The sequence below is a fragment of the Prionailurus viverrinus genome, chromosome D2 (assembly GCF_022837055.1).
Source record: "Prionailurus viverrinus isolate Anna chromosome D2, UM_Priviv_1.0, whole genome shotgun sequence".
NCBI lineage: Eukaryota > Metazoa > Chordata > Mammalia > Carnivora > Felidae > Prionailurus > Prionailurus viverrinus.
Window position 1 is genome coordinate 72,958,683 of NC_062571.1, and position 15,892 is coordinate 72,974,574.

Genomic DNA, 15,892 nt, shown 5'->3' on the forward strand with positions numbered 1-15,892 from the left:
TTGACAGTAATTGTGTAAGAGCTCCAGACCTCACACAGCTGGTCTTAAATTCTTACTGTATAGAGACCACTTTCAAATACTTTCAGAAAGACAAATGAAGTTTCCTTCTCTTCTTTATTATTTGAATGTTTAGGAGAAGATATTTCCTGGGCCCAGTTAATCTATACACACTTGTGGCTATCTTTTTGGCAATATATTTTTGACAGAGATTTAACAGCTGTCATTAATTTTGATTTTAAATTTGAGTGACATTGTTTTGAATTGAATTTGCTTATGTAACACATAATTTTTCCCAAAGCCTTTTGAATCAAAAATGTCAGAGAGGGTATTGATGAGCGATGAGCCTGTTAACCTTCCAGCAGGAAGGTCAGGAGTCCACAGTCAGGAATAGTTTTAGCCGACGCTCCATTTGGCAATAGGCCATCTCCTTTGCTGCTTTTATCATTTTCTGTGTGAAGTTAAATTATAGCTGACACAGCTCAGTGTTGGTTCCCTTTAAAAGTGCCCTAATGGAGCAGCTTACTCTAGCACTGTGAAATTCACAGTAGAGAATATACTGTAGCAAAATAAATGAATTCATTGTTGTGCTAGTTAAATTGAAAGTATTGACTCTACCAGGCTTAAGAATAAATCTGAATTATAAAGGGTCTGATTGTTAAAGGACTGCAATCATTTATTGCCACAGGCCACAAAAATCAAAAAGGTCTAAGTGCTTCTTTTGGACAGAGCTGCAGAGAGTGATCCTAAATGAATGCATATCCTAACAAGATTAGTAGGCTTTTCCTGGCACATGGACTGTACTTTTGTTCATCACGTCCAACAGGCTTTCTCTTCAGTTTCACCCTATATGTATCCTGATATTAAGTTCTTTGCTTTAGCACTTTGCTTTCTTTGTGTGTATTCACCTTTGCTTGCCTTATTATTGTTTATTTATTTATCTGTGCTTTCCATTATCTGTGTTATAAATTCATTGCCTATCCCGTCAGTAAGCAGATATAGAAAGAAAAATGGGGAATGGAGTGGAGAAAGGACAAGAGGATATTTGGGAACGATAATCAAATCTTGTACAGTACATTTTCTCACACATACAAACTTCCCTTCTTTTTATATATAAAATTCACTCACTTGCCCGGCTACCTCCTCCAGGAAGAAACTCAAATGTCTCATCTAATTGTTTAATAACGTTGAAGTAAAAATGCCTGTTACCTAGCCCCGTCTCCCTCCACATTCAACCATCAGTGGTGAAGTGGGACAAGGTAACCGTAATAAGCACATCCACTGGAAAGGACGGAAGTCATAACAGCAGTCCCTGAACACAGCATTTCTAAACTGTTATTGGTTAAGTGTTTTACCATCCCCCTTTCTATGAGTAAGCTATCTTTGCTTATGTTTTCTGGGAGCAATTCTCTAGTTCATTGTTCCCAGCTCTTGGTTCTATCCTCTGGGAAATCTTTGTGTTTTCATTACCTTGCTTGGTCTTATCTGAAGAGGGTATTGCCGAATCTACCTTCTTGAGAGCCTGAGTATTGAGTCTGAAACTGTGAAGGATTTAATGTTACTGTACTTGCCCAGATACGCATATACCTATACATACTCACAGACCTATATACATATACATATATATATATACATATATACACATATGCATGCATATGTATATAGGTATGTGTATACATGTACATGCATATATATTTGTATATATGTGCCTCCACACACACGCACACTGGTTCAGAGACAGACCGTTCACCCAGATGCTGAATCATGTCCCCCTATGTCTCATTTTTCCACAAGGCAACACAGAGAAAACTTGATGTATTTTGCATATGCAGTGGGGTTTGTAACACAAGAGAAATTATGAATGTTGGAGCTTCTGTAGAGCAGCTGGCACATGTGACCTTCCCCTCCAGATATGGAGAGAGGTACTTTTGCTCTGGATTATAAATGAAGATCTCTGAGGGGGATATTCCTAAATCTTCTTGGAGGTCTCCTTTTTTAACTTCTAAGATTTGTTTAGTGTTCAGTCACCCTTTAACCAAGGTTGCCAGTAATTTTTTTTTCCAAAAGCCTTGATTGTGCAGATGCATGAAAATATTCAAGGAGCATTGTTTCCTGACATTGAGAAGTTTTCTCAGCCTATCGCCTTCCTGGAAGATGGGCCTCCAAAGATGGTCCTTTTGTTTACTAACTACTTTCTTTAAATACAATTCATACACTATACATTCTACCCAATTAAAGCATAGATTTTAGTGGTTTTTATATATTCACAATGTAGCTGTCACTGTGATTTTAGCACATTTATATCACCTCTCCCCCCCAAAAAACCATAGTCGTTAGCAGTCACTCCCCATTTTTCTCACTTCCTTTTTCTACCAAGTTCTAAGCATCCCCTGTACTATCTATCTCTATGGATTTTCCCATTCTGGACATTTCATGTAAATGAAATCATACAATATGTGGTCCTTGTGACTGGTGTCTTTCCCTTAGCATAGTATTTTCAGCATTCATCAATGTTGTGGCATATATCACTACTTCATTTCTATTTATTGTTGAATAATTTTAAATACGGTCTTTTCATTTCTCCAGCAGTCATAGTCTCTTTTCATCCAGAATGGTGGTACTCGTGATGGCACAAAGACCTCAAAAACATTTGTTTTCATTGTTACTACTGCCTGTTTATTTGATTACAGTCAGCTTCGTGTGCCTACTCATAGTTCTTTACAGGAAATGCCAGTATCTGATGTCTGTCTATCTATCTATCTATCTATCTATCTATCTATCTATCTATCTATCATCTATCTATCTAAATACAGCTACTTCTTTGAGCTTATGCATTATCTTTGGTATATTTTTGATCTGTCTTACCTTAGACATTTTGTCCAAGTGAATGGATTTACTGGGGACAATCTTTTCCAACCAGAGACTATAATAAAGGCATGCCATGTCACTGAATTTCTGACCTCTCAATTTTTTCTTTCATCTTTTCCTGAAAACAAAACAGTTCTTTTCTGAGCTCAATTTTATATTATATTAACTTATAATTTTTATCAATAATAACTAGTTCACATTAGTAGTATTGTTCTTTGAAAACTGGTTGTCCACCACCACATGTTGATTTTACATGAAATAGTTTGTTACCATGCAAAAGATACAGATTTACCCACTGTTTCCACCATATAACAAGGATTGCAGATTTCCAGCCTCCAATAATACTGACTTCTTATCTACCTGTTAGCCTTTTAAATCAGTGCCACATGTTTTAGTTTAATGTAACAGCACCTGCTTCTAGATACCACTTTTTTTTATATCATTCTTTTTTTTTTTTAAATAGTAACAACTCTCAAATCATAATAGCTAACAAAAACCACTCATGTTATATAATGGTTATTAGTTAGCTGGGGTCCTGCTCCAGGCTGCAGATTAAGTGTGGGTCTCTTCCACATTCTTTTCATCCTAAGTCTTTTGTGACAGGAGCACTCACATATCTGAAAGGACATGCTTCTTTTGGCAGTTGGTAGTAAGAACAGAGATGTCAAGCCAAACCATGCAACTGCATTCAAAGTTCCATCAGGACATCGCATATATCATGGTACCACCCTTTCACTGACCGAAGCAAGCAACATCATCAAGCTCAAAATTAACAGGAGGGGAAGATGACTTCTAGGACACATGAGGGGAGAAGTGGGTGGCAAGATGAGTATTTATGACCAATAATTCTATCTGCTATTGAAAGAAAGAAAACACGGTCCTTTTTCCTTTGTATCAGTGAGCAACTCTCAGTTTTTAAGAAAATGAATAATCAATGTCCATCAACTGACGAATGGATAAAGGAGATGTGGTATATATACATGATGAAATACTACCCGGCCATGAAAAAGAACAAAATCTTGCCATTTGCTATGACATGGATGGAGCTAGAGAGTATCATACTAAGCAAAATAAGTCAGTCAGAGAAAGACAAATACCATATGATTTCACTCATATGTGGAATTTAAGAAACAAAACAAACAAGCAAAGGGGGAAAAAAAGAGAGGTTTAATTATAGAAAACCAACTGGTGGTTACCAGAGGGAACGTGGGTAGAGGGATGGGTTAAATAGGGATGGGGATTTAGGAGCGCATTTGTGATGAGCACAGGGCATTGTATGGAAGTGTTGAATCAGTATATTGTACACCTGAAACTAATATTGCAGTATATGTTAACTAACTGGAATTTAAATGAAAACTTTAAAAAGAAGAAAAAAAATGATCAGTATCTAAGAAGATTTTTAACTGTTTCAGAATATCTGTGTGGCTTACTGCTACATTTGATAGTTTTATAGGAAAAGTAATCCCTTTTCTATTGTGGAGTTAAACGTTTATTTCAAATATGGGCTGATATATTTATGGCAAACATTGAAAGTGACTAAATTATTGGGATCTGAAAAAACAATGTTCTTGAAAATTGTTTAACTTCTAAATCAAACACAGTATGGCTTCATTTTATAGTTGGTATGAATCCCATTAAGAAACATTAACTCATACACCACTTTTAAAATTAATTAATTTAGTGTGTAAGTTTGTTTATTTATTTACACAATCCAGTTAACATATAGTGTGATGTTAGTTTCAGATGTACAATGTAGTGATTCAACACTTCCATACAACACTTGGTGCTCATCACAGCAAGTATACTGATTAATCTCCACTGCCTATTTAACCCATCCATATGCCATTTTAGAATATTACAAATATTTGGATGTGTGCCAGCCCATAACTTTCATTGAGCAAAGAGCTTGGTTTGGGGACACAAAATTGATCTGAATTTTATTTTTATTCTAGACAGTGTTGCATAAAATCAAATGATTCTAAACTTTTGATTTTAGCAGATTACTAACAGATTTATTTTAGTATTATATCTGTTTACAGTAAGATGGTAAACCATGTATCAGTTTTCTAATTTTAAAATTACTTTTTATTAAAAGAGAATATTAAAGTAAAATTTGAAAACACCACAAAACAAATCATCATAATCCTATCACCTCACCACAAATGTCTATTTACATATATATCTAAAGTATTATTTGGATCATTGTATTTGTGGAAATTTATATTATTTTTTAATCAACAACATATAATAAACATTCCCAGTACTTCTATATTTTCATGGTAGAGTTTTACCAATTATATCTAAAATTTTCATTGAACCAAAATTGGTGTTAGCATTTTTTTATATTAATCTGAGATTGTTAAATGGGTAATTTTGTCCTCTAAAATAAATATTTTGCTCACTCTTATTATTGTTATCTTGTTTAATAGTGAAGATTTAATTTATTGTCTTACCTTTTCTCCAGGTAGTATGTGATTATTTTGCTCAAAAAATATATATACTTTCCATGTTGTCACAAATGGCGAGATTTCATTCTTCTTTAGGGCTGAGTTATATTGCATAGTGTATGTATGTATATATGTATGTATGTATATACACATATACATATACACATACATACACATATATATACATATATGCAAAAATGTATATATGTATACACACACACACACACACACACACACACACCCCACATCTTCTTTATCCATTTATCTATTGATGGATCTTTAGGTTACTTCTATATCTTGGCTACTACAAATAATGCTGCAATAAACATAGGTGTACATATATCTTTTCAAGTTAGTGGTGTTTTTTTGTTTTTTTTGTTTTTTTTCCTTTGGCAAAATGTCTATTCAGGTCCTCTGCCCATTTGTTAGATTTTTTTTTTTTTTTTGGTGTTGAGTTGTTAAGTTCTTCATATATTTTGAATATTAACTCCTTATCAAATAAATCATTTGCATACATCTCCCATTCACTAGGTTGTCTTACATGGATTGACCTGGAGGTTATGATGCTAAGTGAAATAAATTCAACAGAAAATAAGCAAGTACCATATGATTTCATTTATACGTACAATTTAAAACAAAACAAAACAACATAAACAAAAAACCCAGAGTCTTAAATACAGTGAACAGACTGGTGGTTGATGGAGGGGAGGGGAATGGAGGAGGGAGTGGGCAAATACATGAAGAAGATTAAGAAGTACAAACTTCCAGTTATAAAATAATTTAGTCATGGAGATGAAAATACAGCATAGGGAATATAGTCAATAATATTGTAATCATATTGAATGGTCATAGGTGGTGACTATATTTACTATGCTTAACATTGAGTAATGTATAGAATTGTTGAATCGATATGTTGTAAACCTGAAACTAATATAACACTGTATGTCAATTATGCTTCAATAATGAATTAAAAAACCGTTAGCAGCCAAACATTACACAGAAAAAAATGGAGTCAGAATCTTTATTTCATAGTTCTAATAAGAGTATTTATGAATAGTTCAAATCAAGGGGTTAATTGCCTTGCATTTGCATAAAACAAACTACATTTGGCTGCTAAAATGTCTGTATAAATATTAAATTTAATCTATTTAAATGACCCGAGAGATGAGTTTTCTGTTTTTTTTTTTAAATTTTTTTTCAACGTTTATTTATTTTTGGGACAGAGAGAGACAGAGCATGAACGGGGGAGGGGCAGAGAGAGAGGGAGACACAGAATCAGAAACAGGCTCCAGGCTCTGAGCCATCAGCCCAGAGCCTGACGCGGGGCTTGAACTCACAGACCGCGAGATCGTGACCTGGCTGAAGTCGGACGCTTAACCGACTGCGCCACCCAGGCACCCCGACAGATGAGTTTTCATACCTTGCTATGAAATACACTCTAAAACATATAATTTAGTCAATAAGATTCCAGATATCTTTGTTTTTAATCTATTTATATCAGCTGTAATATCATTCATATTTACTTTTGTTGACTTAGAAGGAATAAAACTTGTACTTTCATATAACTATGAATGATTTATAATCTTTCTAGAAGAGGAAGAATCACTTAGCCCATCCTTGATATTTGAAAGCAATAAATGCTTCACGATTCTAAATACTACATGATATCATATATGAATTAAATCTTATAAATAAAATATTACTTAATATTTCTTATTCACCCTTAAATGTTACATATTATTTTACTGATATATTTTTATATACATTTTAAGCTAAAGTTTAGCAGATTTTCAGCCCATTTTATTTTCCCCTCTGGGGAAATTTCACCTTTGGGTTAGATGAAGAGGCTTGTGTAGTGTGAATCAGGATGGGTCTTAATTTGCATTTTGTCACCAGGGACTTTAGGATAAGGAAGTGATTCTTCAGTAACCCTATTTCTATGAAATCCTCCAGGTCCCTGAAGGGGTCACCAGGCGATTTATGGGTCCAAATCAGAGCAGAGTTCTGAGAATTTATCCTTCAGTCATCTCCCGTGTTCAGTTCTCTAGTAACGGGTGCTTAGCAATTCTTCCTTTGATTTTTCTTTTTAAATCTTTCTTTATTAGTTCTTTATTCATCTTTCTGTTGAGGTACAATTTGTATACAGAACAGTAAGCAAATCGGAAGCATATAGCTTGTTCACAGAATGAACACTCCTGTGTAAGCACTTCCATCTACATTTATGAAGGGCAAAGAAGTGCCATGGAACGTCCCCTCAGACTGAGAGGGTAGAGCTCCCTCTCAGTCACAATCTGCTGCAAAACAGTGACTGTTCTGATTTTTTCACTGAAATCATCTATGGTTACTCTGGGTGTTGAATTTTTCTCCCGTTTTTCTTTCTTCCTTCCTTCCTTCTTTCTTTTTTTCTTTTTTAACTTTAAAAGGGGTCATTATGAGACACTGACATCATCTATATAATAATCATTTATAACTGGAAAACATCGAGTATAAATGAAATGTTTTTACTTTGAATTTAGAACTCCATGTGATATGTAGTATTACATCTCTAATCAAAATAGCTATTAAAAACTGCTATACTGTCTTTCATCCAGTATTTTATTCATTTTTGAATTTAAGTTGTTATTTGGTTAATATGTTATGAAAATTGTTAAAGCAGTAGTTAAGAGCTCAATTTTGTGCAAAAAAAGTAAACAGTTTTTTTCCCCATGAGCATTTATATATTACACTCCTACTCATTTTATTAAGTAGGTAAAGCTATTTTTCCTTTAAGATTCAGCCATCATGATAACATTTTATTCATTTCATTCTTTTTAGACATGAAAATAGCAATATAGCTGTTCAGATTTTTTATGACTCAGCATTTTATCAGTTGATTTATTCTTCAATTGAAATGTTACAATTTGCCCTCAATTTGAAAGATTATAATTAATTATAATGGAACACTAATGATTGATAATTAGAATTTGAAATCAAAATGTCAGTATATTTTTTGTGAACCTACTTGAATGGGCTGAGAATTTCACTAATATATGACAATCACCAATCGTAAATACTCCAACACAGTTCTAAAGATAACACTGTCTTTAACTCATCCTTCATTTTTTTCTCTCTGTGATCTTATAACTAGAAAACTGTTATGAGTTGTAATAAGTGCTATTAGTAACAGTGATAGTAGTTTATATTGTGTTTGTATTTGGAAATGAGTCACACATGAATTGCCTCATTCTTATTGGAGTCAAAAGACCTGGGTTGTCATTTAAATATATATCCACATATTCTTTTCAACTCATGCTTATAAACACAGTGACATTCACAGATAAATAAAATGAGTAATTAGTGGAAAGGAAGGTCTTTATGCTTTTTTCTGTCTTAGTAATTTCATGGAACATTTTATAGTAGAGAAAATGGGGTAATATAAAGGAGTAGAAACAGTAATCATGTTCAGTGAGTGGGCAGATTTGCTTGACTTACACTGAAGATGTTTTTGCAGAGTGGTTTGGTTGGAATTGGGTAAAAGCTAAAGCTAAGACAGTCCTGTAGACCTGTGAATGTCAGATGAATTGACATTTAACATGAGAAACAAGATCGTATGTGAAAAATTACTTTGTCAAGCTTTAAGGTAGTATGAAATTATTAGTTATTATTATTAACCCATTTATTTTTAATATCAGTTTAAAACATTATTTCTAAAGTTTAATATTTGAAATACTATATCTCAGACCAATGATTCTTTGTCTATAGGATCACACTGTTGGTATCTTAAAATCAAGTTAAATTTATTATACACCATAACTGATATATAATGTTTCCATTTATTTATTTGTCTATTTAGTTGACAATAAATATGAACAACAATAGCAAAAATTTATAAAAACAACCATATCCTATTCAACCCTAAATAAGTTTAGTTTAGCTTAAATTATCTGTATAAATGATCTCTTTAAGCTAAATTAAACTGTGTAATTAAGCTGCTTTAGCATTGAAATATTTGGTTAATATGTTAATATATTTATATAATATGTTTTAGGGCTTCTGTGATTCACTAGCTTAACTGAGAGCCTTAAGTCATTTTGGTAAAATAAGGAAAATAAGAATTTCATCTTTTCTATTGAGGAGGAATTTTCCAGCAAACACAAAGGCAAATGTAATCTTACTTTGAAAATAAGTTAATGGTCTATTTTGGGGGGTAAATATAATCAAAATATTTTACTAAAGGATCATTAAATTATTTTTTAAAAAATTTATGTTTATTTATTTTTGAGACAGAGACAAAGCGTGAGCAGGGAAGGGGCAGAGAGAGAGGGAGACACAGAATCTGAAACAGGCTCCAGGCTCTGAGCTGTCAGCACAGAGCCCGACGCGGGGCTCGAACCCACGAACTGTGAGATCATGACCTGAGCCAAAGTCAGATGCTTAACCAACTCAGCCACCCAGGCGCCCTGATCATTAAATTATTATAAAATAAGATCCTGGTTTTCTTCTGTGTTTGCTAGAAAATTAAGCTAATGAATCACAGAAGTCCTAGAACACAAATAATATTCAAACATGGATTTCAAAACTAGTTAAATACTAATATAGCCATAGTTATAAGAATTCTTACTTCTTTGAATGGCTTAAAAATAAGGTGAAGTGAGTGCAATGTAGAGTGATTTTTATCTTTATACCTATCTGTCCTTTTTATAACAAAATTTCAGAAAAGGTATTTTGGTTTTACTAAAAAATATACTCAACTATCATGTGAATTAGAATAGTAATTAAATACAAATGTGGTTTAACCATGTTTAAATTTTGTTATAAAATATTAAAAATATTTTGAAAACATGATCTAAAACATGTTATTTATGCATGTTCTTTTTTTTAAGTTTTATTTTAAATTCCAGTGGTTAGCAGACAGTGTAATATTAATTCCAGGTGTACAGCTTAGGGATTCAACACTTAACTTACACACCTGGCGCTCATCACAAGTGCAAGTTCTCCAAACAAAGATATCCTCATCAATATTATGTTCCAATTTCTGTATTAGGATGAAATGTACTCATGTAACTGAACTTGTAGCCTAGACGTGTGTACATTATAATAACCCTACAAACACTTTTTGTTGGCCTAAATAGTGTTTTAAAAATTAAACTTTACAGAAAAATTCAGATTTCCACCTTGTATTAAAAAATGGTAAGAATAGGAACATAGACTTAATCCAAAATGACAAATTAACTAGAGGTGAATTGTGCCCATTTCACTCTTCAGAATATTCTAGTTCATTCCTGGCCCCGGCCCTTCTGGTGTTCAGGGGGAATGGAAAGAGATATTTGGAGCCATTTTTATGCGTCATATATATGGAGTCCCACTCAGAACTTGGAGCGTTTGCTCCTAAGTCAGCTCTCCCTTAGGATATATTTTCTGCTTCATAGATTAGAGAAGCTGACAGACAGAAAACCCGGCAAATGTTGGCGTATTTTTTTGCTTCTCTTTTTTCCAGGAATAATAGTGCTATTGTGCCTATTTTCCAATATGCAGAAGCAATTCTTCCATATATTCTATTCATTTTTCAAATTGTTTTTGGCAGGAGCATAAATCTGTTTTCTATTAAAGCCAGATATGGAAATCTTAATTAATTAATTTATTTAAAAAATTATTGTATTTCCATTTGATTTCTAAATGATTCAAAGATACTTCTCCTAAATTGTGAGCTGTGTGTACAAAGAGTCGATGTAATAAAGAAATGTAAAATTTTGAGCTATTTTAACATATTACGTTGTAAAAAATTAACATTTTCCATGTAATATGGGCTCCATGTTAGGGGATGGCTAAGTATTCATGACAACTATTCACCAAATATGTATATTTAGTACCATTTTATGCAACTTTATAGTCATGTATCAATTTAAATGTTTATTTACTACAGTTATTATCTCTTTATACTGTCTTGGCTCACAGAGATTGTCTAGGTCGAATATTGCTATCATGTTTTATTCACCAGGAAGCATAGCCTGATCCCTGGAAATAAACTGGCTTGTTGGTTTCCATCTCCATTTGATGGTAGTAATTTGCCTTACTTACTTATAAATAATGTGCTAGGTCTTGATGATGGATTAGGCCTATCTCTACAGGGATGTACAAATATAACTACTAATAATAGGAACACCACTGTGTAACTACAGTTAGAAAGAGAATAATTTAATGATGCACCTTTATATAGATTAAAAACATTTAGCTTTACATTTCAAAGAACTTTAATGGTAGAGCAGTGAATAATTAAGAGATTTTTTTTTAATGTCTATTTGTTTTGAGAGAGAAGAGAGAGTGCAAGCAGGGGAAGGGCAGAGAGAGGGAGAGAGAGAATCCCAAGCAGGCTCCATGCTAACACTGTGGAGCCTGACACGAGGCTCCAACAAACCATGAGGTCATGACCTGAGCCAAAGTCAAGAGTGGGAGGCTTAAGAGCCTGAGCCACCCAGACTTAAAAGATATTTAAGATATCTTTTAACACAGAGGGGCCTGGGTGTGTCAGGCATTTAAGCCTCGGACTCTTGATTTCAGCTCAGGTCATGATCTCATAGTTCATAGGGTCAAGCTCGCCTCAGGGCTCTGCGCTGATAGGGTAGAGCCTGCTTGGAATTCTCTCTCTCCCTTCTCTATTGCCCTTCCCCTGCTCACACTTTCTCTCTCTCTCTCTCTCTCTCTCTCTCTCTCTCTCTCTCTCTCTCAAAATAAATATATAAATTTTTTTTTAAAAATGTACCTTTTGGGGTGTCTGGGTGTCTTAGTTGGTTAATCTGACTCTTGATTTAGGCCCAGGTCATGTCGTGAGCTTGAGCCCCATGTTGGGCTCTGTGCTCACAGGGCACAGATCCCGATTAGCATTCTCCATCTCTCTCTGCCCCTCTCCGCTCCCACTCTCTCTGTCTCTTTCAAAATAAACTTAAAAACATTTTTAAAGATACCTTTTAATATATATGATGTATTTTAATATGTATACTCACACAAATGTACAAAATACACAGGCAAAATATCAGTGGATCTCGTTCATCAAAATATTCAGTCCTTTTATATTGTGGTAGCTATTTCTAAGTTATTTTTATCTTAAACCCTACAGAATGAGTTATTATATAACTCAGTTTTCCTGAATAAAAATTTGAGTGTTATGATCTCTACTACACTAGCAAGAAATTTAAATACATAATGGCTTGAACAAAAAAGAGTAAAAGAAGTTAACTGACGATATTTTTATCTGAGTTTATCTTATCCCCATGTGTTGAAGTCCAAGATCCATTCTCTGAACATTGAGTGTTCTGGAATAAATTGAAATGTATTAGAGATGATTTTGATTGTTGTTTTGCAAATGTATGATGTTGTGTTTTTCAGAAATATTTTTTTCACAGACCCTTTAATTGAGAGGCAAAAGTTCAGATAGCAGTTATACAGATTAGGCTTTGCATATTTGATTCTAGGAGTGTACATTTTCAGCATGGTACTCATAGAATTAAATGCACAGCTGCCAAACTGTTAATGGGAACTGCATGCTTAATTTAGTGCTACACTGAAAACATATCCCTTCCTGTTCAATATATTCAATCAAAAAAATTCATTAAGAAGTGTTCTTATCTACTTTTCATTTTCAAGGTACAACAAGAGTCTGTTACATTCCATTAAAAATGAATGTTTAAGTAACGAATTTCAGAAATAAAATATTGACTTTTTGAAGTGCTTTTGGGAAAATTTAATTTATGAAAAAGAAAACTCCTGGAATATGGTTGTAGCATTTCAAGCTTTTTTTTTTCCCTCTGTGCTTGCAATTATTATGCAAATATTATTGCCGTTGCAAAAGGCCTTTGTCATGAATTGCTTTGTAATAGAGCAAGGCTACTGAACACTATTTTTCAAATAGATGTGCCTATGATAGTATTAATACAGAAGCCCTGAAGGTAAATTGCTGGTGGTAAAAGACTAAACAAATGCATCTACCTCCTTTTTCCCTAAAGTGCCAGAATTAAAGATTTTATCCAAATACTTTAAATTAACTTATTTTTATATTTTCTAGCTATGCCTGTGGTAGTAAATATGAAACAATGACAGTATTCAGCTTTCTTCTTTATCTGTCACTAAGATGGTGTCATAATGTTTGGAGACAGGCTCTCTAACTGTCAGCATTGTTACAGTTCAGTGGTGCATGACAAAGTGTGAGGGACATTGTCTTCCTGCACTGCTAAATATATTAATGCAGTAATGATATTTCCCGGTGCCTTCTCACTCAAGGTCAAAATAATGAGATTCAACTGTATTTTGTAACAATTTGTTTATTAACCAATGTATTTTCCCTTTTGGCCTATTTCCTGATGTTTATTAGGTACTTTCAAAATTTTGAGGCAAATGTATGTTACAACTTAAAGAACGACTTGTCATTTTTAACCTTTAATTTTATTTTACATAATCAACTATGACTTCTCAATTTATCTTTTAAAATAACTAAGTAGCCGTGTCATTTTTTGTTTTTGTTGCTTTCTATGAAGATACAACTGGAGGTAAAATTGGTAAAATTCTGGATTTCTCTGTTGAAATTCTCTCCTCTTTGTGGTTTTAAAAAATATAAAAGTTATTGGGGCGCCTGGGTGGCTCGGTTGGTTAAGCGTCCGACTTCGGCTCAGGTCATGATCTCATGGCCCGTGGGTTCGAGCCCCGCGTCGGGCTCTGTGCTGACAGCTCAGAGCCTGGAGCCTGTTTCAGATTCTGTGTCTCCCTCTCTCTCTGCCCCTCCCCCGTTCATGCTCTGTCTCTCTGTCTCAAAAATAAATGAACGTTAAAAAAAATTAAAAAATATATAAAAGTTATGTTATACAATAATTGTTATATGACAGCCACATGTTCATTCTGTTTATTCAGTAATCCTCCCTTATTCATATAATTCTTTAAAGTTTTCATCTTTTCTTCACAGGCAACATTTATTTTCATCCTGATAGCAGTTCTATGTGGTAGATACTTCAGAAAATATTACCCCCATACTACAGATTGAGTTCAGTTAATACTAAATTCATACAGATTAAACTTAAAGTTAAGCTTTTGAATCCAATTTTAGTATCCTTCCCTCCATTCCATTCTTATTTGTTTATATGTATTGACAATCTGAAGACCATATAGCACTGGTATAAATATTACAATGTGCTTTTATAGAATTACAAAGTTACCACCTCTGCAATGAAATATTCACTGCTTCTGGATTAGTCTTTCTTAATCACCACTTTTTCAATGTCATTTCTTTACTCAAAAAACGTCAGTGACTCTTTGCCAACCCTATTCCATCTTCATATATCCATAGAACCATTTTCCAAGGGAAACATTTGCTCAGATAAGAGATGCCATTGTTTGTAGATTTTCATTTACTGTAGTTGGTCTCATTTCACTGAGTAGATTACTTGTTGATTACAAATGTTTGCCTGGAATAGTTTCATTTTATTGGTTTAATGGGAACCAGTATATGCTGTTGGTTTAACATCAGCTGTCTTTCCAATTACAGTCTACCTATATGTCATAAATGGTCTTTAATTTTTCCCCATCGCATTTTTAGACTTTTTGAGGACTCAGTTTACATTGAAATTTACACTTTCCAATGGTATTTATCAAAGCAGGCCCTGTAAATCTTAAATTCTGTATTACTAGCAATGTTAAATGCATCAATCAATTTCCATTACTTGTAACTACCCTTCTGCAATGATGATTTTGAGAGTAAAACATATAATTTGGAATCTGAACTCTGCTGTTCACAAGTCCTCAAGATCAGTAGAAGTAGTTCCCAGAGGCAATTTGAAAAGCAGATCTGAACCGTGAAGTTCTGTGTCAGAGTTTTCATTTTGAAAGCTCTCTTTAAGTCAAATAACAAGGATCATGAACACTCTGTACTCATGCAGATACTTTTGGACAAAAGTTTATTATAAACATAGACTGTAGTAGCCCAAATATGTGACAGTGGATTCACAGTTATTGCTAAAAGCATGCATTCAAATTTTCAGCCATTTTAATTATGATGTCTGGGCAGTAACTAAATACTTTATTATTAAAGGTCTATAAAGTACAAATACATATTATATCAAAAATATATACTACTGTTATTGTTATTATATCAAAAATATATACTACTGTCCATTGTGGGAAGTTTGAAGTTATTTTGCTATTGTGGAAACCTAAGTTCTTCAAAGAATTAGGTTCAGCAAGAATGCCTACAGGTTAAATCTATACATGTTAGTTTTTCTCAGCTTTCACTTTCAAAAGAATATGATTTGAACTTTTGATTGGCAGTAATGGTTCCTCAGCAGTTTAAAAGCTCAGTAAATAAGATTGAAAAATTGCTTCAACTTTTTGTTTGATACACTGTGCATAAAATGGTAATTGTTACTAGGTATTATTTTTAAATTTTTAATTGTATAACCCGAGTTTACTGATTATGTATAAGTGCATGTAAGTACTTATATTATTAATATAACATAATTTATGGCTAGTAGATATATGTATCTATATATTTATATATATCTATGTATATCTATATATCCATTTGTTTTTTAATTCCAGTATAATTAATTAGTTATATTAGT

The 15,892-nt window shown here is 33.3% G+C and overlaps 1 protein-coding gene and 1 non-coding gene across 3 annotated transcripts in view; one reads left to right on the top strand and one right to left on the bottom strand.

Moving 5' to 3' along the window:
* ATRNL1 (attractin like 1) overlaps positions 1-15,892 on the top strand; it is a 778,070-nt gene that overhangs the window by 410,796 nt on the left and 351,382 nt on the right. The window lies entirely within an intron of this gene.
* On the bottom strand, positions 9,664-9,748 carry TRNAQ-UUG (transfer RNA glutamine (anticodon UUG)). The gene has a single exon. It is a non-coding gene; the product is annotated as a tRNA-Gln (tRNA).